Genomic DNA, 25,988 nt, shown 5'->3' on the forward strand with positions numbered 1-25,988 from the left:
TCCAGCAGCAGACGCTGCAAGAGAGGCGTTCTGCATCACAGAGAGATTCATTGTTTTAAGTTCCAAGATCATACATTCCTAGAATAATAAACAAATATATTGCTTCTTCTTATGTATATCTCACAGAAAGACCATGAAGAAAATTGGGAAATTCGAGCTCACACAGAGGCTTACCAGCAATCATTCATCCCATGAACTGTTTCCAACTATAACATGTTTTCAACTATAACAGGAGTAGGGGGAAATGTCAGGGGTACACAAAGTACCCCCTGCCACACACCACAAGGTGGCTTGGGAAGTACTGATGTAGATGTAAATGTAGAAGATGTAGATGTGATTGTAGAAGAGATACTTTCTGCTTGTTATTGTTTTCATGTGTGGTGAGCAGACAAGAAATATATGAACTCTGTAGGAAATATAAATATGAACAAAGGCTCAAAGCTCCTTAGGCATGCACGTCGCAGCCCATGTTTACTGGTCATTTTTTTCTTGATTTGGTCCACACTACCACTTCTCAAGGAGCGTGCAGTGGAATAGATTTGTTTAACAGTACTGAAGATGAAGTAGTGCTCATGGTTCTGGAGTTATCCTTTTTGGAGTCCATGTTTACTGGACTTGTTTGCTTTGAATGGCTGTTCTGTCAAATCCGTGAATGCTGACCGTTCCTCATGTGACAGTCTGTGTACTTGGTTTGACTACTGGCATCGTTTTATGTTATGTATGATTTTATGTACATTATTTTCATTCATTTGTTTTGAACTTGTCACATAATTTCATATGTTTTGCAGTGTTTAATGCTAACACAAATTTTGAAATTATTTATATCACTATTGCTTTTAGATGGTGCCAAGAACACTGGGCAGCTACATCTTTCAAATATTTCAAGAAAATGGACATTGTTGTGGTGGCTGCATTGTTCTGTAGTTTGTAGATGTTGAAAGTGTGTGCATCTTATTCAAAATACTATACTATTGTTTCGTAGCCAAGACTGATACTGCCATTGTTTCCAGAGTGCACTGTTATTATATTGGATGAGTACTAACATGTTTTTAAACCTTAGTAATAGTTGCTGAGTGAGTCAACATTCTTGTGAATTGTGACACATATACATTGTGCTACATAAACATATACATTGTGCAATTTTTTATTCTTCACATGGCATTACTTTTTCTCTGATTTGTTTGGACCCTAAAGACTGAAAGGCACACAGGTAAAATTGGTCAGCTGTAGTTATTCAGATGTTTGGATGCCACCAGCTTTGCAGGAAGCTTTATGTACAAAATTCAGTGAAGTAATGCCAAATGCACAATTATTTAGTATTGTGTGTTCCTGTTATCACTTTGAAAATGGATCCACACATTTCTTAAGTGAAACAGGTTTGGTCTGTTGCAAAACTATTGCTAGTCGAATGATTAATGGTAGTTAAGGGTCAGATTTTCACTACATTGTTTTCTCGTTTCCCTCTTTGGTCACCTAACAGTCTGAGCAAATCTGGGAAAGGTTCATGCCGTGAAAGCCTGAGATTGTTATATTTTTAATATTGATATTTTCTGCAGAAGATAGAGAGAGATAAATTGCTCAAATTATTTTGACTCATTCAGACTTACAGTGATATGTTTCATGTCATTGTGTTACCAAAATATGATTTCAACACATGCATTACCAAAAATGAAAAAAAAAAAATAGATCTGAGTTTACTGTGTTCCCTATTCAAGATTGTGAGCCTATGCATTATGGCAAATAAATTGATAAATAATTTTTAGTAATCGTGTTTCCAGTAATACATCCCTATGCTTTTGCATTTGTTTTATAGCATGTGTCAGAGCTTATGTGTACATGTTTATGGTGAAAATATATTTGAAAAAATTGTACAACTTTTACTTTTCTTTATTATTCCTGCACATTGATACTTTTGTTTCACCATAGAAATTAATCTTTTACCTGGAAGTAACGTTCTTATCACGGAAAGAAGTTGAGGAAGTTGAAAAAGGTGACACAATACCAATAGTAGAAAGAAGTTAGCAGCACATAATTCTGCAAAGTTGCAGCCAAGAGGCACAGAATCCATTTATCACAATAAGTCTTGTCTAAATTGTGTTCAACAATTATTCAGTCCCTCGCCATTTTTTACTGTATTAAACTGTTGTTATAGGTAACTAAAAATCTTTCTGTGGAGTGGTATTATTTTATCATTTATTCTCAGTCACGTTCTGACTATGTAGTTTTTCAATTTTGATGATACACTGTCGGTGCTGTGGGATGGGGGCAAACTGACAAAAATAAAAATATTGTACACTAATGAGCCACAACATTGTGACCACATCCCACCATGAGATCAAGTGCTGCCTGGTGGCATTGTAGCATGTTATATAGTAAGCAAAATATATAAGCAGAGCAGAAACAGTGGTGAATCATTCCAACTACAATACAGGCCACAAATTTGGAAATAAGTGACTTCGACAAAGGACAGATTGTGTGTTCTCAGGCATGGGAATGAGCATCTCAGAACAACAAAGCTGGTCAACTCTTTACATGTTGCTGTAACAAGCATCTATGGCAAGTGGTTAAAGGTCACTGACACCGCTAGTAGGCAACACGGTGTTGAATGTCTGCACCTCGTCACAGAATGTGGAAGATGGGGCTATAGCACTCTGTAAACAGCCCTGATGTGTGGCACATCTGATCTCGTACAGCAGCATAATCATCCATGTCACAAGACCAGAATCGTGTTATAGTGGTCTGAGAAGCATGGCAGTGAACGCAGGCTGATGTCTTTCTCACTAAATTCACCCAGTCTTAGCTCGATGGAACATACACTCCTGTAAATGGAAAAAATAACACATTGACACCGGTGTGTCAGACCCACCATACTTGCTCCGGACACTGCGAGAGGGCTGTACAAGCAATGATGACACGCACGGCACAGCGGACACACCAGGAACCGTGGTATTGGCCGTCGAATGGCGCTAGCTGCGCAGCATTTGTGCACCGCCACCGTCAGTGTCAGCCAGTTTGCCGTGACATACGGAGCTCCATCGCAGTCTTTAACACTGGTAGCATGCCGCGACAGTGTGGACGTGAACCGTATGTGCAGTTGACGGACTTTGAGCGAGGGCGTATAGTGGGCATGCGGGAGGCCGGGTGGACATACCGCCGAATTGCTCAACACGTGGGGCGTGAGGTCTCCACAGTACATCGATGTTGTCGCCAGTGGTCGGCGGAAGGTGCACGTGCCCGTCGACCTGGGACCGGACCGCAGCGACGCACGGATGCACGCCAAGACCGTAGGATCCTACGCACTGCCGTAGGGGACCGCACTGCCACTTCCCAGCAAATTAGGGACACTGTTGCTCCTGGGGTATCAGCGAGGACCATTCGCAACCATCTCTATGAAGCTGGGCTACGGTCCCGCACACCGTTAGGCCGTCTTCCGCTCACGCCCCAACATCGTGCAGCCCACCTCCAGTGGTGTCGCGACAGGCGTGAATGGAGGGACGTATGGAGACGTGTCGTCTTCAGCGATGAGAGTCGCTTCTGCCTTGGTGCCAATGATGGTCGTATGCATGTTTGGCGCCGTGCAGGTGAGCGCCACAATCAGGACTGCATACGACTGAGGCACACACGGCCAACACCTGGCATCATGGTGTGGGGAACGATCTCCTACACTGGCCGTACACCTCTGGTGATCGTCGAGGGGACACTGAATAGTGCATAGTACATCCAAACCGTCATCGAACCCATCGTTCTACCATTCCTAGACCGGCAAGGGAACTTGCTGTTCCAACAGGACAATGCACGTCCGCATGTATCCCGTGCCACCCAACGTGCTCTAGAAGGTGTAAGTCAACTACCCTAGCCAGCAAGATCTCCAGATCTGTCCCCCATTGAGCATGTTTGGGACTGGATGAAGCGTCGTCTCACGTGGTCTGCACGTCCAGCACGAACGCTGGTCCAACTGAGGCGCCAGGTGGAAATGGCATGGCAAGCCGTTCCACAGGACTACATCCAGCATCTCTACGATCGTCTCCATGGGAGAGTAGCAGCCTGCATTGCTGCGAAAGGTGGATATACACTGTACTAGTGCCAACATTGTGCATGCTCTGTTGCCTGTGTCTATGTGCCTGTGGTTCTGTCAGTGTGATCATGTGATGTATCTGACCCCAGGAATGTGTCAATAAAGTTTCCCCTTCCCGGGACAATGAATTCACGGTGTTCTTATTTCAATTTCCAGGAGTGTATGTGTTGATACTGAGCACCAATTCCGTGCCCCCAGACAACCGGCCCATAATTTTGGTTGTTGTGTGACCTGTGTGTAGACATTTCATGCCACATGTATGTGGAAACCTTCTAAGACTAGTGGAGTTCAGGCCATGCAGAGGAGGACCAGAATGTTATTAACCCTCGAGTGAGCAAGCCATTTTTCATCACTTGTAAATAATAGCTGTATTAATGTTACAAAGGTAAACAAGTATGAGCAAAATCACATTTTAATCCTAATGTAATTGGACAACACTAAAATAAACAAACTAAAGCACAGTTTAATTTGTCAATAATGAAATAAACTTTCATTATATCACTCTGTTCCTGCGGACAGGTGTTACCCGTCAGCAATGACCCACGCCAAGCAGCTAGCTCATAACCTGGGTTATTTTCTTGCATGGATCATAATCTCCCCCCCCCCCCCCCTCCTACATAGCTCCCTGTTTATTTTATGTTACTGCTGCTCACTTTGATGTATGACCACACAGTTTATCACAGAGTTAACAAAGCAATAATGAAGGAATTGGTATGGGCTCGGAATTGTGAACCCAGAACGAAATGATGCAAAACAATGTTGTTTGGGGTTGGCACACATTACATAGAGGTGTGCCTGCTCAAGGGGTAAGCAGGTGGTCATAACATTTTACGTCAGTATCTTCATAAAGGTATGTTAAATTTATTATCAACATTTTACTGCCATATCAGACATGATTGTATAGTTGCATCATAGTGTGCAGCAGTGTTCACTCACACACTTCATTCACTAGTGTAGATTACATTAGTCTTATTCTTTTTAAACCACAATTATATAACCTTAGGTTGTGTGCATGGATCAGCAGACGCATACTACTGCCAAAAATTCAGCTGTGGTGCCAAAGGATCTTCTGTAGCACACTGATGGATATACGTTCCTGGGAATGGTTATCAGGCCAACCTCTTCAAACTTTTCATAATATGGGAACATAAGTGAATCTTTTATCGCCTACAGGTGGATAGAATCATTCATAATATTCTTTTATTCACTTTTAGGTTTTTTGAATATTTGTTTCCATTCTGAAACACTAAGCAATAACGATCTACTAGGCCAGTGCTGTAGTACAGTGAAGGGTTGTCTACCACTGTGTATGTCCATGTGCAGAAAAGAATGTTGATTTAGCAGCATAGTATTGCAGTGTGAAAGGGGTGTTGTGGAAAGAGCCATGCAGAAACTGCTTGACCAGTGGAGGGACTGTCTGCCAATAAGTGTAGACTCAAACGAGTCTTATGTTCAAAATGATTATCACAATCAAAATATTTGGTAAGTATAAAAATTTGCAGCACCATTCTTGTAGCTGTGGTGTAAAATCTCGTACACGACATGTTTCAGTGGAGCACTGGAAAACACCTGTAGGAGCTTATTCTCCACTGCCATCGAGTTTGATGAAACTTGTCTCAGGGTGAGGGTCACACACTACTATGCCATGACAAACAGCTTCTTATTAATGTGAACAATCTTGTTTCTTTTGCACCAAGGTAGTAGTCAAATGTATGGTGATAGGTGGGGAATACTATTATGAGGTATTTTGTTGTGGTGACTTTGATGTCGCACCAACAGAAAATTCTCCAGTAACAGAAGTTTATTGAAATAATTATATGTCGTAGACAATCTGACATGTTCCATAAGTTTTCATGAGTGAATCCTGGATATTAACTCTTGTGCTGATATTTCAATTGACAATGTTTCAGCCATTCTCGAGGTGAGTAGCTTGCAAGATTTTTAAAGCCCTATGGAATAAACACTCATGCATCAAAGATAACACTTTCACTAACAAGAGAATTAGTCATAGACAAAACTGTATGGCTCTAAGAGCAAAACAAAGAGTCAGTGAATCCACAGTGCTTACAAAGTATTTGAGTGATCATTATGAATGGCATATATTGGAATGTCAGGCAGCAAATACCTAGAACAGTCCTTCTAATAATTTCCGGGTATGCAGCCGGATCCCGTCGACATTCTGCCACGATATTTCGGCCCAGAGACGTCCGGCCATCATCAGGTGAGTACACAACTACTGAAGAGCCTAGGTGCAGTCGCGGTATCATACCCGGAAATTATTAGAAGAACAAATACGCCGGGAAAATTTCAGAAGTCACCTAGAACAGTGTTTCCCTGAAGGATGTAGATGTGAAATGAGGTATTTCCATGATTCATCGAGCTGGAAACACAAGTCACGGTTGAGCAGGTTGTCTGATAATTGTATTGCCACAGCTTCCTTGACCACTGAATACCAGTAGGGTGAGTATGTGGCCATTATCTTTGCTTTCTTTTAAATGTTCAAGCACTGCAGTTTTGCTGATCTGCACATTGTATTTCCAATGGCCATTCCATAGAGTTCACGAAATTTAAGATAATGGACACAGCATCATTCTTCTGGGATTGAATGGTGAATGAAATTGTGGAAATACAATTGGCAGATAACCTGCTGTTCAACTGAGGCGAGGGTTTCCAGCTCGACAAACCAAGGAAACCCTTCATTTCATTTCTGTACTCTCAAAGTAATATTGTTATAGGCTGTCACTGCCTGACTTTTCAATGTATGCCATCCACGATAATCATCCAAATACTTTATAAGCACCGTGGATTTGCTGACTCGGCACTTGTTTCTTTTCTCTCATAGAAGTGTAATATTTTTTTCTATCATCTTTGATGCTTGCACATTTTCTCTGCAGTTTAAGGTGCTTTAAAAATCTTGCTAGCGTCTCATCAGGAGATGTGATACTTGATCTGCTGGGAAAACTTCAAGAGAAAGTGACATGTATGTGCTAGGTTAGATTATGTAAGAAATTTTTTCCTACAGTCATATCGTTATTACTTATACTGTGCTTGAAGTATACAAGGCGGCAAAAGGCTTAGCTATGCACACCTCCAGGTGAAGTCCTGCAGACACATTTACAAGTAGAAAGAAACAGCAGTAAACGTAACTTCCTTAGGGAGGAACAAAAAATTCCAAAAGTTAGTTATAGAGTTTTTCTACTTTTAAATGTGTACTGGCAGTACATAGAATTTCATTTTTGGGGAACAAGTATTGACTGAGCATTGTTTCTTGTAATTTTACAGTTTTCTCATTGCATTTTCCATCCATTAAATTATGCTGGTCATCAGTGATTTTGTTGCCAATTAATCGACAGTCAATTTAAGGTATCTTTATGGCCCCGAATTGAAATATGTTACTTGTTTCGCTAGACTGGCTCTATTTATTGTGATAACATACAATATGTAGACAGACAAAGAAACAAAAATTCAAAATATTGATTGAGATACATTGTATACACAGTCAAATGGAAATGAGAAAAACATATGAAAAGGATCACAAAAATGCAGTTTCATTGTTGATTCAGCTTGTAATAGAAGAAGAAAGGAAAAAACAGTCTTCTAAAAACATAACAATTAGCATATGGAAAAACTCCACCTGTGTGATTTTCTCGTGTTGATCATCAGGATAGTCACGCTGAAGATTCCAGCAGTAGTCTGTCATCATATGCTTGTCCTGTCTATCTTGATATCATTCCTCCGTCACCTGTAAACCTTGATGGAATCTTTCACATTGTTCCTAACTGTAGTCATCAAGACTGTCTGGAAATCTATCAAGATGGCTGTGGTGGTAGTGAATCTTAATGCTCATATTAGCTCCCAAGCTTTTGAAGTTTCTGAGCATGTTTTGCACAAGTTCCTCACAATTATGTTGTATGTGATAACCAAAGAAATTCTTGACAGCAGAGACAGAACTGCTCCAGGCAGATGCTTCAATGCAATGCATAACTTGAATGAATTCCAAATCATGTATAAACTTCACAATTTGTGGACCATCAAATATATCAGCTTTTAATTTTTCATTACGGAGTTCAGGGAATGATTTGTGTATATATTTGAAACAGTCACTATTTTTGTCAAATGCTTTCAAAAATTGCTTCATTAGACCAAGCTTGATATGAAGTGGTAGAAGAATGATTTTGTTTCTGCAAACTAATTGTTCTTTTAGGATATTAGCTGCTCCTACAGTTAAGCTATCTCTTGATGGCCATGAAACTTTTTTGCAGTGGTCATGCTTTGTTGTGCTGTCCCACAAGCAAATAAAGCAAGCGAATTTTGTGTATCGACTTTGCTGTACAAGCAAAAAGTTAACCATTTTTAAATCAACACAAATAGTCTATTGGTGTTGACTATAATGAAGTTTCTGGAGAATCATTTGTATATTTTCGTATTCCTCATGAAGTTTCATTGAGTGGCCAATTGGAATGGATGCATAGCAGTTACCATTATGCAGCAACACACATTTTAGGCTTCTGGTTGAGCAGTCGATAAAAAGCCTCCGGTCTTGAGGTTGATATTTTGGTAGTCCCACTTTTAGTAGTAAACCAGGGATGTCACTGCAGTAAACAGGTGCATCATCTTGAGTGAAGTATGGAAGCAGATCTCCTCTTGTGTGGTAACCTGTGATTTTAGGTCCTGGTTGTTGGAATTTCTTCTCATTTAGCATAGATGCCAAGAGTTCAGAAGACTGTTTAGAAGGACTGAGGTCTCTTATCAAATCATTAGCTCTTCCTGACTGAAGAGCTGATGTCTTGTGGAACTTCCTTCATATTCAGATTCACTACTACTAGTGTTCAGGTCCTGCAAATCATCATCATCAGAAAGAAATAGTTTTGGCAGAGTGCTGAACACTGGTAGAGGTATGTCATCGCTATATGGCACACGTCGCCTTGCTGATTCTAAATGCTTCTTGTAGTGATTGAAATATTTTACATTGACAATGCAAAAATAACAATCATTATGGTGGTTTTTTGGCTCTTGCCACACCATTGGCACTCCAAAGTATAAACTCCTTCATTTACCCATTTACCGTTAGTCCACAGTTGTAAAGACTTGGCACAGCTTTTTCAAACTTTGAGGAGCCCAATGTTTAACTTTGTCTCCCAGTTTCATCCCAAAATATGCTAGATAGGCCTGTTTTATAAAGTAATGTTCTTCCGTTATTCTTGCAGAGTGTATTCTCCACAAATATAGCAGAACACTCAGGAGAGTTGAAACAACCTCTTCACGAAGAGCTCAAGTTTATCTATGAAAAGAATAAAATAAAATAAAAATTATATTTGCAAAAATATATTTTTATAAATATGATAAAGTGGAACTAATAAGAAAATATATATTATAATATGATCTATAACTTACATTTAACTAACAACAATGTAGCAACTAAAAGTGATACCTTTTTCTTGATACAAGGAACAAGAAATTCTTCACTAACAAAAAGTTTTAACAGCTATTACACACATGCCATTCTTTCACACACTTGTTCCTCACTCGACTGCCGCTCTGAGCACAAACAAAGAGGTGGGGGACCCTGACCTTCATTGTAGCAGTGTGACTAACTGACTCCCTTGAGTGAGTCAATAGGGTGTGTCAAATTACTATCACATCCCATAATCTCACCTTCACCTCTATAACGTGTAACATATAAGGTAGTAGATTTGTACATATGCAATCACAAAATATGAAATGAATAGGCATACAGAATTATGGAATTCACAACCGATTTACTGTAATTTAAAAATTAAATGCTACATGTCAGAGAGAGCCTGTATCTAAGAAACTAGAGCCAATTGGGGAAATCCGTTTTCAGATTCAGCATACCAAATATGCCCAGCATATGTTCAAATATCCCTGACAATAAGAAAAAAAATTGTTTTTGTAGAGACATGAATGTGTACTAGGAAACTCCAGTCTTGTAGATGTAATTGGACGTATGACTGGGAAATATCAAACACATTCATATATAAAAAAAAAAAAAATTGGATACGAGCAGCATAAAAACTCCAAAGTACTTGACATAAACAAGGTATTACAAATAATAAACTGTACCAGTAAAGAAACTTAAGAAGAAAATCCTTTTAAGCTGTTTGTTTCTAATTTTTTCCAGCGTTTTACAATGGCAGGTGTGCTGAATTTATCATTTACATTTCCCTTTGTGACGCTGCTCTGTATGTTCACATCATTACAAGTAGTAAAGTGAAGTTGTATTAACAGTTAAATATACAAGGCAAGGCAGTTTAAGGCAGGCTACCCCAAATATATCCCGAATGAATTAATATACCGAGTTGCAGTTGTCAACAATTTATAGTGGGTATTATAGTGTATTATCTGATATTGGCAAGTAAGTTTTATCGTTTGTAGCCACTGAATTACAATGCTGACTTTTTTTACCCTAATGGAACTATATATTTTTTTCTGTTTGAAAGAAGGTAATAACAGCCTAACATTTATAGGACTTGGTCAAATAGTATCAAGATAACATCATCGCAGACCACTGTCCTGTCATCAGGAGACATCGTAAACAAGCATATAACTTGGCTATGGTTTGTCTGTTTATTATAATGGCTGTCATACCAAGTGCCCAAAATAATGTAATTGGATAGATAAAAAAATCTACTCACCAAGCAGTGGCAAGAGAACACACACATAAAAAGGGTTTTATTTGTGCAAGCTAAGAGTCAGTGGCTCCTCTTCCTGACAGAAGGGTTGAAGGGGAAGGAAGAGGGGTGAAGGAAAAGGACTGGAGAGGTTTAGGAAAAGGGGCAGAATTAGAAAAATTCACAGTGCTCCAATTCTATGCCATTCCATACAACTTAAAATTTTCTGTTGGCACCTTTGTTTCATAGTTGAAAATTGTGTACTTGAGTTTTAACCAGATTCAGTTTCGGTTAGTTCTTTGGTAATGTGGCACAAGAGTGTGAACTCTTATTTGTTAGATGCCTCTCTACTGTTCTGAAATCTTTGGTTTGAAATATTAGCGCCAGATTGCCAGCATAGATGAAGCTTTTTATGTTAAGAGATTGGGCTGATTGTTACTGTAGATGTTAAACGAGGTAGGTGCTGGGACGTTACTTGGGGGCAGACTGCTTTTTTATTTTTTCCATCTACTTTTCTTGCCATGTAGCTCGACATAGAATCTATGGTACTGAAGGTGAGTTCCTATGAAGTTGGTAAAGTCATAATAACTTGTTAATTGACGTAGTATATGCAAGATGATATTGTTCTGCAAAGTATCATAAGCTGGGGAGAGATCCACAATTACTGTTTTCGTGACCAAACGACGTTCAGAACCATCCAAGATATATTATACACCAAGGTGCCTTTAAAGGACTTTTTTATCTCTTATTGGCCAATATTTGGATAATCACTTTACGGCCCTACTTGAACATGTGCTTTTATCATCTCATTTTCAGTTTAATGGTGAATTTCATGAGCAGAGGATGGCATTGCTATGGGAAGCCCCCGCTCCCCAATGGTAGCTAATTGTATCGTGGAAGACTTTGAGAGGACAAGGCACTGGACTCAGCAAGCTTTAAACCAATGGTTTTCTGGAGGTACATGGATGACACATTTGTGGTATGGCCGATTTCTTGAGCATTTGAATTCTATCCATGCTAATATCAAATTTACTATGGAAATAGAAAAAGACTACCGTCTCCCCTTTTTGCAAAGAGAAAGCCAAATGCCCGCCCTTAGATGCTACAATTAAAAAAAAAAACCCTCACAAATAAAATGTAAAATTAAATCTGCTGTTGAGTCACTGCCACCCAACACCGAAGGTAGAGTGCTGGGAAGGTTCAAAGTCCGCTGCAGAGGGACTAAAAGTTGTCAGTTCAGCAAGATGTGGATGATAGTCATATGTGAACCAAAGCGAAACCGGGGTGGGTCCTCGCAGCGGAGGAGGTAGCCATATCTTAGCCACTTATGGCCAATGCACAGCTCGCACAGAAACACAGAGTCCCTGCAAGAGGACTTCCACACATTTGTAGTCTCCTTAATGGCATGCAGTTTGTTGTGTGTGATTATGACATTCTGAAAAACCTTGTGGCGTAATAATGATTGCAGGTCAGTTACAGGGATGGAGATCTTGAGAAATGGTTTCTGTGTAGCCTGTTTGCTCAGCCTGTCGCCATGCTTATTTCCAGGGATTCCGACAAACACCACAGAACGACTGCACCATTCCAGGGCATAGATGGACTCCTGGATAGTTGCTACCAAATGATGGCGGGGGTAGCATTGGTCGACAGCTTGTAGGCTGCTCAAGGAGTCAGCACACAGAAGAAACAACTCGCTAGGGCATGATTGAATGCGGTCAAGAGCACGAGGAATGGCCGCCAGCTCTGCAGTGAAAACACTGCAGCCATCTGGCAGGAAGCGAATCGAAAGAAAGTGAAGTGGAGAGCTGTGGAGTCATCTGAGTCCTTAGGGCCATGTGAAAGGTCCAGGTGAAGCTTCAGCCTAGGTGTGCACCATGGAGGTGTACATGAATGGACCTGAAGTATAGGTGGTAAAAGCAAGGACTCCACTTCAGACAGAAGAGATCGGACGCGAACTACAATCGTAAGCCCTGACCTGGGCCTCCAATGCAGGAGATGAACTGCTATGGGTGGGAAATGGAGATGGTAATTTAGATGCTCAGGAGAACTATGAATGTGTGCAATGTAACTGGCAAGCAGTTGTGCACACCTAACCTTCAATGGGGGGACTCTGGGCTCCACCAGGACGCTGGTCAACGGACTCGTCATAAAAACTCACATTGCCAGTCGAACACCGCAGTGGTGCACTTGGTCGAGTAAACACCACGCTGAGGACAGCCCTGAACCACAAACCAGACTCCCGTAGTGAAGGCGGGATTGAACAAGGGCTCTGTACAGCTGCTAGCAGCGTAGAGCGATGTGCACCCCAGTTGGTGTTGCTCAGGCAGAGGAGGCACAGAGATGCTGCCAGCACTTCCGCTTCAGCTGACGAAGATGAGGAAGACACGTCAATCGGGCATCGAAAACCAGTCCTAAGAATTGATATGTCTCCACTATAGTGAGTGGATCATCATTAAGGTAAAGTTCTGGTCCCGGAAGAATGGTATGGTGCCGACAGATGTGAATGACTCACAACTTTGCAGCTGAAAGCTGGAATCCGTGGGCTAGAGCCCATGACTGCGACTTGTGGATTGCTCCCTGTAGGTGCCGCTCAGTAACACCAGTACTGGAGGAGTAGTACGAAACGCAGAAGTTGTCTGCATACAGAGAAGGTGAGACAGATGGCCCGACAGCTGCTGCTAGACCATTAATGGCCACTAAAAATAGAGATACACCCAATACAGAGCCCTGTGGGAACCCATTCTCCTGGATATGGGGGAACTATGGGAGGCACCAACTTAGACATGGAAAGTACGGAGCGACAGGAAATTTTGTATAAAAATCGGTAGCAGGCCCTGGAGACCCCACTCATATAATGTGGCAAGGATATGATGTGGCTAGGTTGTTTCATAAGCTTTATGTAAATCAAACAAGACAGCAACAAAGTGTTGGCATCTGGAAAAGGCTGTTCAGATGGCAGACTCGAGAGAAACTAGATTATGTTAAACTAGATTGCATTAGAAACAATCGGACTGTTGAATGCTTCACACCAGCCACCAGGGGCATTGTGTTTTATATACATAAGTGTGTGTTTTTGTTTTCTTATTCTTTGATTATTTTCTGTATCCTCCATGCTTGTAGTTGGTTAGTCCATAGTTATGTGATTACTCTGATGTTTTGTTCCCTGCAAGTTAAGTTTTTCGTTTGCAAGCTTTGACCAATCGAACAAGCCATGTATTTTTTGCTGTTTACTGTGGCTGTGATCAGTAAAACTAATGTTAATTGTTCGAGGGAGTTTTTCTGTAGTGTGTTTCTACCGTATTTAGTACAAGCAGGTTATAATGGTTGCACGACAGTCTGCCCATATTGTACCAACACAGTGGACTTCTTGTATAAAATATATGTGCTATTAGCCATTTTGACTCTGTTATTGGGACATCTCCTGTCGCCTGGTAGGTAATACTTCCATAGAGAAGACAATCCTACAGCATTAATTAGCACACACACATCACTGTCATTACTGTAATCCAATTGTAGGTGGTCGATGCAGTTGACATGAAAAGTGTAATCATGGTATGGTGCAGATACTTAATAAAAAACTTCAGAATAAGCTCTTTTGTCATGACGGGTAAATTGCTTATGGTCAACACACAGTGTCGGGGACACACTCAGTCGACAATAAGTATTATGGTTGGTCTTCTGCCATTACACCACATCTTCCTTGCTTAAAGCTCATTTAGTGACTTCTGCCACTGCACATTGCCTGTATTCATTCCATTTACTAACACTGGTGCTCGACTATCGATATCTAGACCACCATGACCTGTGTGAGGCAAAACTACATTTATCCTTGTGTAAGGGACTGTGAGCCCCTTACATCTCCATGCAAAACGGTTTCCTTGTAGCAGGAGGTGAAAAAGAACACAGGAAAAGTTTATTTACATTCAAAAAGAATCCAAGTACACATTGAAATTGTAAAATATCGAGTAAATTACCTCTGGCCCTGCTCGTACAATGCCTCTATAGAAACTCTTACACAAAAAATTCAACATATCTTACAGAAAAAAATAAGAAATAGTTTACACACATTCTTTACATTCTGTACAATAAATCTCCCTTTTCAACAGTTTGTGTGTTCCATAAAATGCTAGATACCTATTATACAGCACAGCACAAAAGCACTTATTAACTTAATTTTGGCTACCCCTTTGGTTTTCATTCTTTCAGCAGGGCTTGCCATCTGAAAACGCTATCACTATCACCTCAACTCAGCACCATACAAAGAGACAAAATACCTCTAATCATTGTCTATTCTCTATCTCTAACACACTAGTAACACAAAAAATATTACACAACAGACAATAAGCAATACAAATAATTGGCAGTGCCTCACTCCTTGCCAAATTCCTGAAATGTAAGTCTATCACTAATGTTGAACACTGGAAAATCCAGGATGGAATGTAATAATATTATGAAAAGGATAGTTCCTACTCACCATGTAGTGGAGATGCTGAGTTGTAGATAGGCACAACAAAAATACTGTCAGTCTTTTTGTTGTGCTTATCTGTGGCTCTATCACTAATGTGGTAGTCTCAGAATCAGTTTCCAAAGAGATGGCTATATTACTCTGCCCTAGGCAATTTTTATTGAATTTGAACAGCTGTTACTAACATCATACATAAGATGATAAATAGTTTTTGTAATGTAGATTCAATATTTGAAATATCAATTCTCATTGTTTACCACATATTGCCAGCACTCAGCCCTATAACATAAACTATCAACCTCAACAGCTAATTTGATGATTGAATCATTATTTCTCTACTCCTCAGGAGTTACTTACTTACCATCAACATACGCCTTTCATCATTACAACCTGTAACTACAACTGATATAAATAGGATAACTTGTGTACACATAAATGACAGTCAGACGTCAGTTCTTTCATGCTATTCCATATGTCTTATATAAATCTCCATGAAAATATACACATCTACTTCAACTCAACTTCTCAATTCAATGTCACCTTCACTTAAAATACATATCCCTTGGCTATCAACTAAACATCTTCCTTAAACTCCATGAATACACAAAAACTCCACAATGCCCCATTAACTCTATATGTCATTAACTTCTCTCTATATCTCAACATTATTCACATAGACCATTATTTGGCAATTATATTTTCACCTAGAAGAAGGTGTAATTAGATGAATGACAAACACTAACTTCACTTAACGAAGGTTTATTCAGCACTTGCTCATACAAGAGTGCGGAACGAACTGCCTTTGACCAGAACACATACGGTATATATACAGTTATAGAACATTCCAGTATAATGATTTTTGACATTTGTGGATACTTCTAGAATGTGCTTGAACTGATATAGAAACTAAAATTTTACAGTTCAGGTGAGTTTTGAGCTCACCGTTCGATGCAACAGTCTAGTATCATAACCACTACACCACAGTGACTATGCTACTCAGCTTCTTCTGTGACATTGCTCCCTCCTTAAGAAAACAGCGTCTTGGTGTTATGTCCTCGTAGTCCAGGAACAAGTCATCAGTCCTGCATACTCCGACTCCTGATGACTGATGTTTGCCCTGGTGGTGATCTTCTTAGAACTTCCTTTGTGCTGCTATGCTCTTTGTCACCTTTTGTTTGTTGCCTGTCACTGGAGCTTCGAATTTAACCTAGGTTGCAGGATGTAATGGATACACAGTGTCCATCACTGTCGTCACCTCACGCCCATGCACCAGGAAAAATGGTGTAAATCCTGTTGCGTCTTGTTTGGCGGTGTTGTTGGCAAACGTCATGAAAGGTAGCACCTCATCCCAGTTGCTCAGCTCAACATTGACGAACAATGATAGCATGTCGGACAAGGTTTTATTAAGACGCTCTGTAAGCCCGTTAGCTTGCAGATGGTAGGCAGTTGTCATGTGATAAGTAATGTTGCACCGACGGTTTCTCTCTGTCACAAGATTCGATTGAAAAACTTTCCCTCGATCGATAATTAACGACCTTGAGGCACCGTGTTTTAATACAATGTCTTCCACAATGAATTTGCCTACCTCGAATGCTTTGGCTGTTGCCTCAGATGATCAGCGCAAACAATAATCCATCTGTTGCCATTAGCAGACATTGGAAATCGTCTGAGGAGGTCAATCGCAACACGCTGTAAAGGCGTTTCAGCTGGCGGAATTGGTATGAGTCAGCCAGGTGCTTTCCAAGGAACTGCGTTTCTCCTCTGGCGCTCTCGACAGTGCGACACGTAGCGACTGACACTCCTAAATAAACCAGGCCAGAAAAATCTCTTGCAGATCCTGTCGTATGTCTTATTGAATCCTAAATGTCCGGCCTCAGGTGTGTCATGGAATTTCTGTAGAACATCTAAGTGCATGTGTTTAGGTATCACTGGTAGCCACCTCTTTCTAAACAGATCAAAGTTTTCCTTGCAAAGTAATCCATTAACTACCTTAAATTGTCCTTTCACATCTTTTGACCGATTTAAGGCAAGCATAATTTGAGATATCTTGGCATCTTCCTCCTGCTCAGCAGAGAGATCCTGGAGTGCAGCGAGACAGTCACTATCTTCATCAAAGTCTTGCGCAGGGTTTCTTGAGAGACAGTTGGCATCTTGGTGTTTTCTTCCACTTCTGTACACTATGGTAATGTCATACTCTTGAAGACATAGTGCCCACCTGGCAAGTCGTCCTGTTGGATCCTTAAGACCTGTCAACCAATAAAGTGAATGATGGTCTGTAACAACTGTGAATGGCCTTCCATAGAGATACAGTCGAAATTTGCACATGGCCCAGATCAGAGTAAGAAATTCTCTTTCTTCAGTTGAGTAGTTTCTCTCGGCATTTAAAAGTGTCCTAGAAGCATAGGCTATAACCTTCTCTTTTCCATCCGAAATTTGCACCAGAACAACACCGATCCCATACCCACTGGCATCTGTGTGTAGTTCTGTAGGTGCTCTCTCATCATACAGACCAAGTACAGGGTCAGTCGTCACAGCTTTTCGCAGCACATCGAAAGAATATTGTTGAGCACCAATCCAGATAAACTTAACATCGGCTTTTAACAACGCTTGTAGTGGCCTGGCTTTGACACAAAAGTCTTTGATAAAACAACAGCAATAAGAACATAATCTGAGGAAGCTTCTCACATCTCTAATACTTTTAGGAATAACAAATTCCGTTAGAGATCTCACCTTTTCGGGTCTGGCCGCACACCTTGTTTGACGCAAGGTGTCCAAGTATTTTGATTCCTTTTGCTCCAAAGAGACACTTTCTTGGATTAAGTTTCAGTCCACCTCGCTGGAGACACTTAAGAACGGCCCTCAGTCTTTTTATATGCTCATCAAATGTCTCTGAGAACACTATAACGTCATTTAAATAACAAAGACACATCGTCCACTTCAGGTGACTTAGAAGATTACCCATCATCTGTTCAAAAGTTGTTGGTGCATTACGCAAAACAAATGGCATTACCTTAAACTCATACAGGCCCTCAAGGGAGATGAATGCAGTTTTCTCACGATGAGCCTCAACTACTTCGATTTGCCAGCATTCTGAGTACATTTCCATGGTTGAGAATAACTTAGCCCCCTTCAGACAATCTAGTGTATTGTCAATTCCTGGAAGGGGGTATAAGAGTAGAGGGGCATGAAAGGGAAACAGCGGTTGGGAAGGGAGTGAGACAGGGTTGTAGCCTGTCCCTGATGTTATTCAATCTGTATATTGAGCAAGCAGTAAAGGAAACAAAAGAAAAATTCGGAGGAGGTATTAAAGTCCATGGAGAAGAAATAAAAACGTTGAGGTTCGCCGATGACATTGTAATTCTGTTAGAGACAGCAAAGGACTTGGAAGAGCAGTTGAACGGAATGGATGGTGCCTTGAAAGGAGGATATAAGATGGAACATCAACAAAAGCAAAACGAGGATAATGAAATATAGTCGAATTAAGTCGGGTGATGCTGAGGGAATTAGATTAGGAGATGAGACACTTAAAGTAATACAGGAATTTTGCTATTTGGGGAGCAAAATAACTGATGATGGTCGAAGTAGAGAGGGTACAAAATGTAGACTGGCAATGGCAAGGAAAGCGTTTCTGAAGAAGAGAAATTTGTTAACATCGAGTATAGATTTAAGCGTCAGGAAGTCGTTTCTGAAAGTATTTGTATGGAGTGTATGGAAGTGAAACATGGACGATAAATAGTTTGGACAAGAAGAGAATAGAAGCTTTCGAAATGTGGTGCTACAGAAGAATGTTGAAGATTAGGTGGGTAGATCAGGTAACTAATGAGGGGGTATTGAATAGGATTGGGGAGAAGAGAAGTTCATGGCACAACTTGACAAGAAGAAGGGTTCGACTGGTAGGGCATATTCTGAGACCTCAAGGTATCACCAATTTAGTATTGGAGGGCAGCGTGGAGGGTAAAAATCGTAGAGGGAGACCAAGAGATGACCACACCAAGCAGATTCAGAAGGATGTAGGTTGCAGTAAGTACTGGGAGATGAAGAAGCTTGCACAGGATAGAGTAGCATGGAGAGCTGCATCAAACCAGTCTCAGGACTGAAGGCAACAACAACAACAGTAACAACAACAACAACCACCAACACTAAGGCACCATCTGCCATCCTTCTTCCTGACGAAACCCACTGGTGATGACCATGGGCTCTGCGAAGGCTGAATGATTTCATTCTTCATAATTTTCTCTACCTCGTCACGAATTATTCGACATTCCATTGCTGACACACAGTATGCTCTCTGGCTTATTGGTTGATGGTCTCCAGTGCTACTCGAGTGCTTCACCGTCGATTTGTCTTATTTGCTCTTCACCTGTGGATTGAAGCATTGAGAGAAATATTGAAGAATGGCAAGTAGCTTCTTCTGTTGTTCCTTAGTGAGATCTGGTGATAGTCGAGCTAGAAGATATTGTCTTTTAGTGGTAGCGCCAATTTCTCCCACAGACTCGGCATGGGAGGTTTGTATGATGCTCAGCTGTTCGGAAATGAATGGCTTAGCGTTTGCTACGCACATGCGTCTTGGAAGGATCTGCGCTTCTCGTCGACAGTTAACTATCCACAATTCACCATATCCTTTCTTAAACGAGACGACAGAGGCTGGGATGACCAAGTGATTCCTCAGTGGTATGCTTCTCTTACATTCCACTACAAGATCCATGGATTTATGCATGGTATGACACATGACAGTTACCTTTCCAGCGCTGACTGCAGGAATGATCACTTCATCCAGCACACTTAGTCTCCCCATACTCGGATGGGCATCTTCCTGTCCACAGTATCTCATCTCGTCTAGCATAATCTTCGAGTGACCAAAATCTATAACTGCCAGAGATGCTTTCAAAAAGTCCCATCCGAGAATGACGTCATGACTACACTCTTGTGAGACGAATTCAAAGGACTGTGTATGGCCACTTATACCCACACGAATGACACATCTTCCTGTAGGTTTTACATATTTCCCATTAGGTACCTTCAGCAGAGATGTTTTGTTGTTGACGAATACGGTTTTCTGCAACTGGCGATGGTACTTCTCCCAAAATGAGTGAATATGATGCTCCAGAGTCCACAAGAGCTTGGGCTCGTCGTCCATCCATGAGGATATTGACGTAATTTTCTATCATTTTTGTAGTGATTGACGGCAGAGGGTTTTTCTCTTCAGTGGCCTCACATCCAAGGAAGGTCGCACCCTTTAGTTTTCCAGGTTGCGGCGACTAGTTGATCCGCTGGAGCTTCTAAACGGTGATGGAGATATTGATTGGCATGTTGGGGAGCGTCCTCTCCAGCAGCTAGCTTGCGGCAATGGTGACCTATGTCGTCCTGCACCCACATCTTCTTGTTCATGTTCGTCGTCCCGGAGTTAGTGTTGGCTAAGATGGGTCTGCTGTCTTCTGGCGCGGGCGTCATCAAATATCCATTGCCTTTCTTGACAATAGCGCCCCATATGTCCCTGTAGTTCGCAGTGGAAACATACTGGTTGGTTATCCTGGGTCCTCCAGACGTCAGTCTTCCTTGGTACCCAAAGAGGTACCTCATGCAGCATTGTAGGAATGTAACTTCGCCTGGGTCTCGACCTTTTCGCCATTTTAAGGGGAAATGAAGGACGAGAGATTGGGTTCAATGTCTGGTCCACTTCCTCCCTTATGTCCTCTTGAAGCATCTTGGCTGTGCAATCCAAGTGCCTTCTGAACTTTCTCTTTCACTATCTGACGAAGAATACTTGTGAAATCAGTTCCTTCCTCCATCACAGACATCGATACAACGTTTGGAAGCCGTTCAAACGTCTTGCGTGTAATTCTTTTTTGATGCATTGTCTCAATATACTGGCACCATTTTATGAAGTCGTCTGCTGTTGAAACCTCCAGGAGTAGGGCTTGATGCATGTCCTCAGCAACACCCTTCATGAGATGTGCAACCTTATCTTCCTCCTTCATTCTAGGATCCACTATTTCACATAGCTCCAAGATGTCTTGAATGTAGGATGCTGTAGTTTCTCCTGGACGCTGTGCCATGCACTTTAATTTATCTTCAGCCTTGCACTTCTGTAGTTGTGTGTCGCCGAAATACTTGCGCAGTTCGCCTGAAATACTTCCCAGCTTGTGAACTTATCCTTATTGTTCACATACCATGGCTTGGCAGTGCCCTCCAAGTAGAGAAATACGTTAGCTAAACACAAGGTGTCACCCCATTTGTTAAATTTGCCTGTATGCTCATATACCTTCCGCCACATGTTTAGATCTTGGCCAACGTCACCAGAGAACTCGGAAGGATGTCTCATGTGGTGGCACACAATTGCTGTTATCATAACATCCTCTTCTTCTTGTGTCTCCGATAGATTGTGATCCCGGCCTGATGGAAGCTACTGTGTCATCGATAATGTGCGCTATCACAAGTCCCAATACCCAGCGTCTCCACCAGAGTAATGTCACGTAGAAGAAGGCGTAATTAGATGAATGATGAACACTAAATTCACTTAACGAAGGTTTATTAAGCACTTGCACATACAAGAGCATGGAGTGAACTGCCTCTGGCCAGAACACATATGGTATATATACAGCTACAGAACATTCCTGTACAGTGATTCTTGACATTTATGGATACTTCTAGAATGTACTGGAATCGGGTATAGAAATTAAAATTTCGCAGTTGCGGTGAGTTTTGAGCTCCCAACCCTCATTGCAGCCGTCTAGTATCATAACCACCACACCATGGTGACTCTGTTACTCAGCTTGTTCTGCGACAATACGTCACTATACACATTCATACCCATCAGCCTGATACAATTTCTTACAGTTTGCTTATTCATTCACTACTTATGAGACAAAAACTACACGATTACATAAAACTCCTTGCTGATACTAAATAGATCTTTTCCATATTGAAACTGATGTTTACCTTCAGGTCTAGCACTACTGTTTTTGTAATTTAAGTTCGAAACAATTACATAAGACATGACTTCTTCAATACTTAATATTTATCTCCTATAATCGTAATAAAACATACAATAGGTATTACTAATTGGTTTTGATTGGAATGCCTGGACAACCAAAACGACCATGACAATATGATAATTTAAACTATAACTCCTATTACATTCTAGATGTTGTCTGAGTAACCACTAGTTAGTCTATTTATTGACATAATGAATAATCCCTGTTATTTTCTTAACTTTTATTTAGTATTAGACTGTTAAGGTGGTAGAGGAATGAGACTTGAAAAGAGGAAGAAAAGTCTCACCTAGCTAGGAGTGTACCAGTCGCCCCTTGGTGTACAGACAAAAGGGCTGCCTGTTCCCTACACTTTAACTGCTTTGCTCTTTCTTTTCATCTGTGTTACCTCTGTCTTCATGTGGATAATATCTCTATGTTCTGGACATGTTCCTTACCATGTATTTGTTTGGTTTGAGCATACTTCAGCCCTCTGTGTTGGGATGCTGCACCCTAACAATTCTATATGGTCATATACGCATGATTACATTTATGTATCTATGAATATGTTTCCTTTGACTTAACATGTACTTTCACCAGTACTAAGCCTCCTACTAGATAGGTTATACAGTAGATTTCACTAATTTGTTTTACCTCTGTTGTCTTCTCCTCGCCTTTTACCTCATATTCTGTTCTACAAGATGCAGCTTCCTTTCCCAGGTTTTGTTATCTGCAGGTGGGTATTCAACTAACTTAAGGAAAACACTATCAGGTAACCAATTAAGATCTCACATGCCTCAAACCCCATTGAATCATGGGGTAAGTGGTTTCAGATATGCTCAAACTCTTCCAGGTATTTCCTCCATGAACCACACTTATGGTGACAGTACGTCCTACAAAACTGATTCAACTCTTTCACCGTCTGTTCGGCCAGGTTGGAGGCTGGTCTATAGTGGGAAATGAGAGTCTGTTCTATTTGATCTCTTTCGAGCGTTTCCCTCGACTCCTTGGATTGGAACTGGGATCCATTTTCACTTAAGATTCATTTTTGTTTACAAGCATTGCTAAAAAAGTCCTTTTCAGATTTACTAATAATGGCCTTGCTGCCAGCTTTCTGTAATGGATAAAACTTCATAAACTTTGATACTAATTCCTCTGCAACCAGGATTTGGGTGTAATTTCCTCGGGGTGCAGGCAATGGCCTGATCAGGTCAATCACTACTATGTGTTTGATGGATTCTGGTATAACTGGGTGTAGGTAACTTTTATGTTGGATGGTGGTTGTCTTTGTTTTCTGACAAGTATCACAAGTGCTCAGCGTATGCATTTTCCCCTGTTGTTGAGTGCACTGTCTAACTGAAACTTTTCCAGGCACTTCTTAGGTCTATAATGAATATATCAAATAATTTGTCTGTTATCTGTTGTGGCACATGCTTCCAATTCTCTTCATTCTCTCTATTTCTTTTGTGTAGTATCCACTGATGGATATAATAATATTTCGGAATCTTCCCTTCAACAGTGCAGCAATATTTATTTTTAATTAGCTACAACTTTTCGTTTCTTAAGAGTCTCCCCACAAATTCCTCATGTTGCCCCTCAGTCTGAAAGATTCGGGCGGTCGCAGAGAGAGGGCTTACTGGTAGTTGGGAGCTCCAACGTCAGGTGCTTAATGGGCCCCTTAGGGATATGGGAGGAAGAGAGGGGAAGAAAACCAATGTGCACTCCCATGTGCATACCGGGGGGAGTCATTCCAGATGTGGAAAGGGTCCTTCTGGATGCCATGAAGGGTACGGGGTGTACCCATCTGCAGGTGGTCGCTCACGTCGGCATCAATGATTTGTGTCGCTATGGATTGGAGGAAATTCTCTCTGGTTTCCGGCGGCTATCTGATTTTGTGAAGACTGCCAGTCTCGCTAGCGGGATGAAAGCAGAACTCACCATCTGCAGCATCGTCGACAGGACTGACTGCGGACCTTTGGTACAGAGCCGAGTGGAGGGTCTGAATCATAGGCTGAGACGGTTCTGCGACCATGTGGGCCACAGATTCCTCGACTTGCGCCATAGGGTGGTGGGGTTTCGGGTTCCGCTGGATAGGTCAGGAGTCCACTACTCACAGCAGGCGGCTACACGGGTAGCAGGGGCTGTGTGGCGTGGACTGAGCGGCTTTTTTTTTTTTTTTTTTTTTTTTTAGGTTAAATGGCCTCGGGCAAGTACAGAAAGGGCAACAGCCTCAAAGGGTGCGGGGCAAAGTTAGGACATGCGGGGACCAAGCAGCACTCGGTATTGTAATTGTAAACTGTCGAAGCTGCGTTGGTGAAGTACCTGAACTTCAAGTGCTGATAGAAAGCACCGAAGCTGAAATAGTTATAGGTATGGAAAGCTGGCTGAAGCCAGAGATAAATTCTGCCGAAATTTTTACAAAGGCACAGACAGTGTTTAGAAAGAATAGATTGCATGCAACTGGTGGTGGCGTGTTTGTCGCTGTTAGTAGTAGTTTATCCTGTAATGAAATAGAAGTGGATAGTTCCTGTGAATTATTATGGGTAGAGGTTATACTCAACAACCAAGCTAGGGTAATAATTGGCTCCTTTTACAGACCTCCTGGCTCAGGAGCATTAGTGGCAGAACAACTGTGATAAAATCTGGAATACATTTCACATAAATTTCCTCAGCATGTTATAGTCTTAGGCGGAGATCTCAATTTACCAGATAGAGACTGGGACACTCAGATGATTAGGATGGGTGGCAGGGACACAGCATCGAGTGACATTATACTGAGTGCACTATCCGAAAATTACCTCGAGCAATTAAACAGAGAACCAACTCATGGAGATAACGTCTTGGACCTACTGATAACAAACAGACCCGAACTTTTCGACTCTGTAATCGCAGAACAGGGAATCAGTGATCCTAAAGCCGTTGCAGCATCCCTGAATATGGAAGGAAATAGGATTATAAAAAAAAAGGAGGAAGGTTTATCTGTTTAGCAAGAGTAATAGGAGGCAGATTTCAGACTACCTAACAGATCAAAACGAAAATTTCTGTTCCAACACTGACAATGTTGAGTGTTTATGGAAAAACTTCAAGGCAATCGTAAAATGTCTTTTAGACAGGTACGTGCCGAGTAAACCTGTGAGGGACGGGAAAAATCCACCATGGTTCACCAACAAAGTTAGGAAACTACTGCGAAACCAAAGAGAGCTTCACTGCAAGTTTAAACGCAGCCAAAACCTTTCAGATAAACAGAAGCTAAACGCTGTCAAAGTTAGCGCAAGGAGGGCTATGCGTGAAGCGTTCAGTGAATTCGAAAGTAAAATTCTATGTGTCGACTTGACAGAAGATCCTAGGAAGTTCTGGTCTTACGTTAAATCAGTAAGTGGCTCGAAACAGCATATCCAGACACTCCAGGATGATGATGGCATTGAAACAGAGGATGACACGCGTAAAGCTGAAATACTAAACATCTTTTTCCAAAGCTGTTTCACAGAGGAAGACCGCACTGCAGTTCCTTCTCTAAATCCTTGCACAAACGAAAAAATGGCAGACATCGAAATAAGTGTCCAAGGAATAGAAAAGCAACTGGAATCACTCAACAGAGTGAAGTCCACTGGACCTGACGGGATACCAATTCGATTCTACACAGAGTACGCGAAAGAACTTGCCCCTCTTCTAACAGCCGTGTACCGCAAGTCTATAGAGGAACGTAAGGTTCCAAATGATTGGAAAAGAGCACCGGTAGTCCCAGTATTCAAGAAGGGTCGTCGAGCAGATGCGCAAAACTATAGACCTATATCTCTGACGTCGAATTTGTAGAATTTTAGAACATGTTTTTAGCTCGCGTATCA

General features: G+C 41.3%; 1 protein-coding gene across 1 annotated transcript in view; it reads left to right on the top strand.

Moving 5' to 3' along the window:
* LOC126281611 (putative protein FAM10A4) overlaps positions 1 to 1,874 on the top strand; it is a 203,812-nt gene extending 201,938 nt beyond the window's left edge. Inside the window, exon 7 of the mRNA XM_049980721.1 lies at positions 841 to 1,874. The gene's annotated coding sequence lies outside the window, so the exon portion shown is untranslated. The remainder of the gene's footprint in view (positions 1 to 840) is intronic.
* The last annotated feature ends 24,114 nt before the right edge of the window (positions 1,875 to 25,988 follow it).

Source organism: Schistocerca gregaria, chromosome 7 (assembly GCF_023897955.1).
Source record: "Schistocerca gregaria isolate iqSchGreg1 chromosome 7, iqSchGreg1.2, whole genome shotgun sequence".
NCBI classification, from domain to species: domain Eukaryota; kingdom Metazoa; phylum Arthropoda; class Insecta; order Orthoptera; family Acrididae; genus Schistocerca; species Schistocerca gregaria.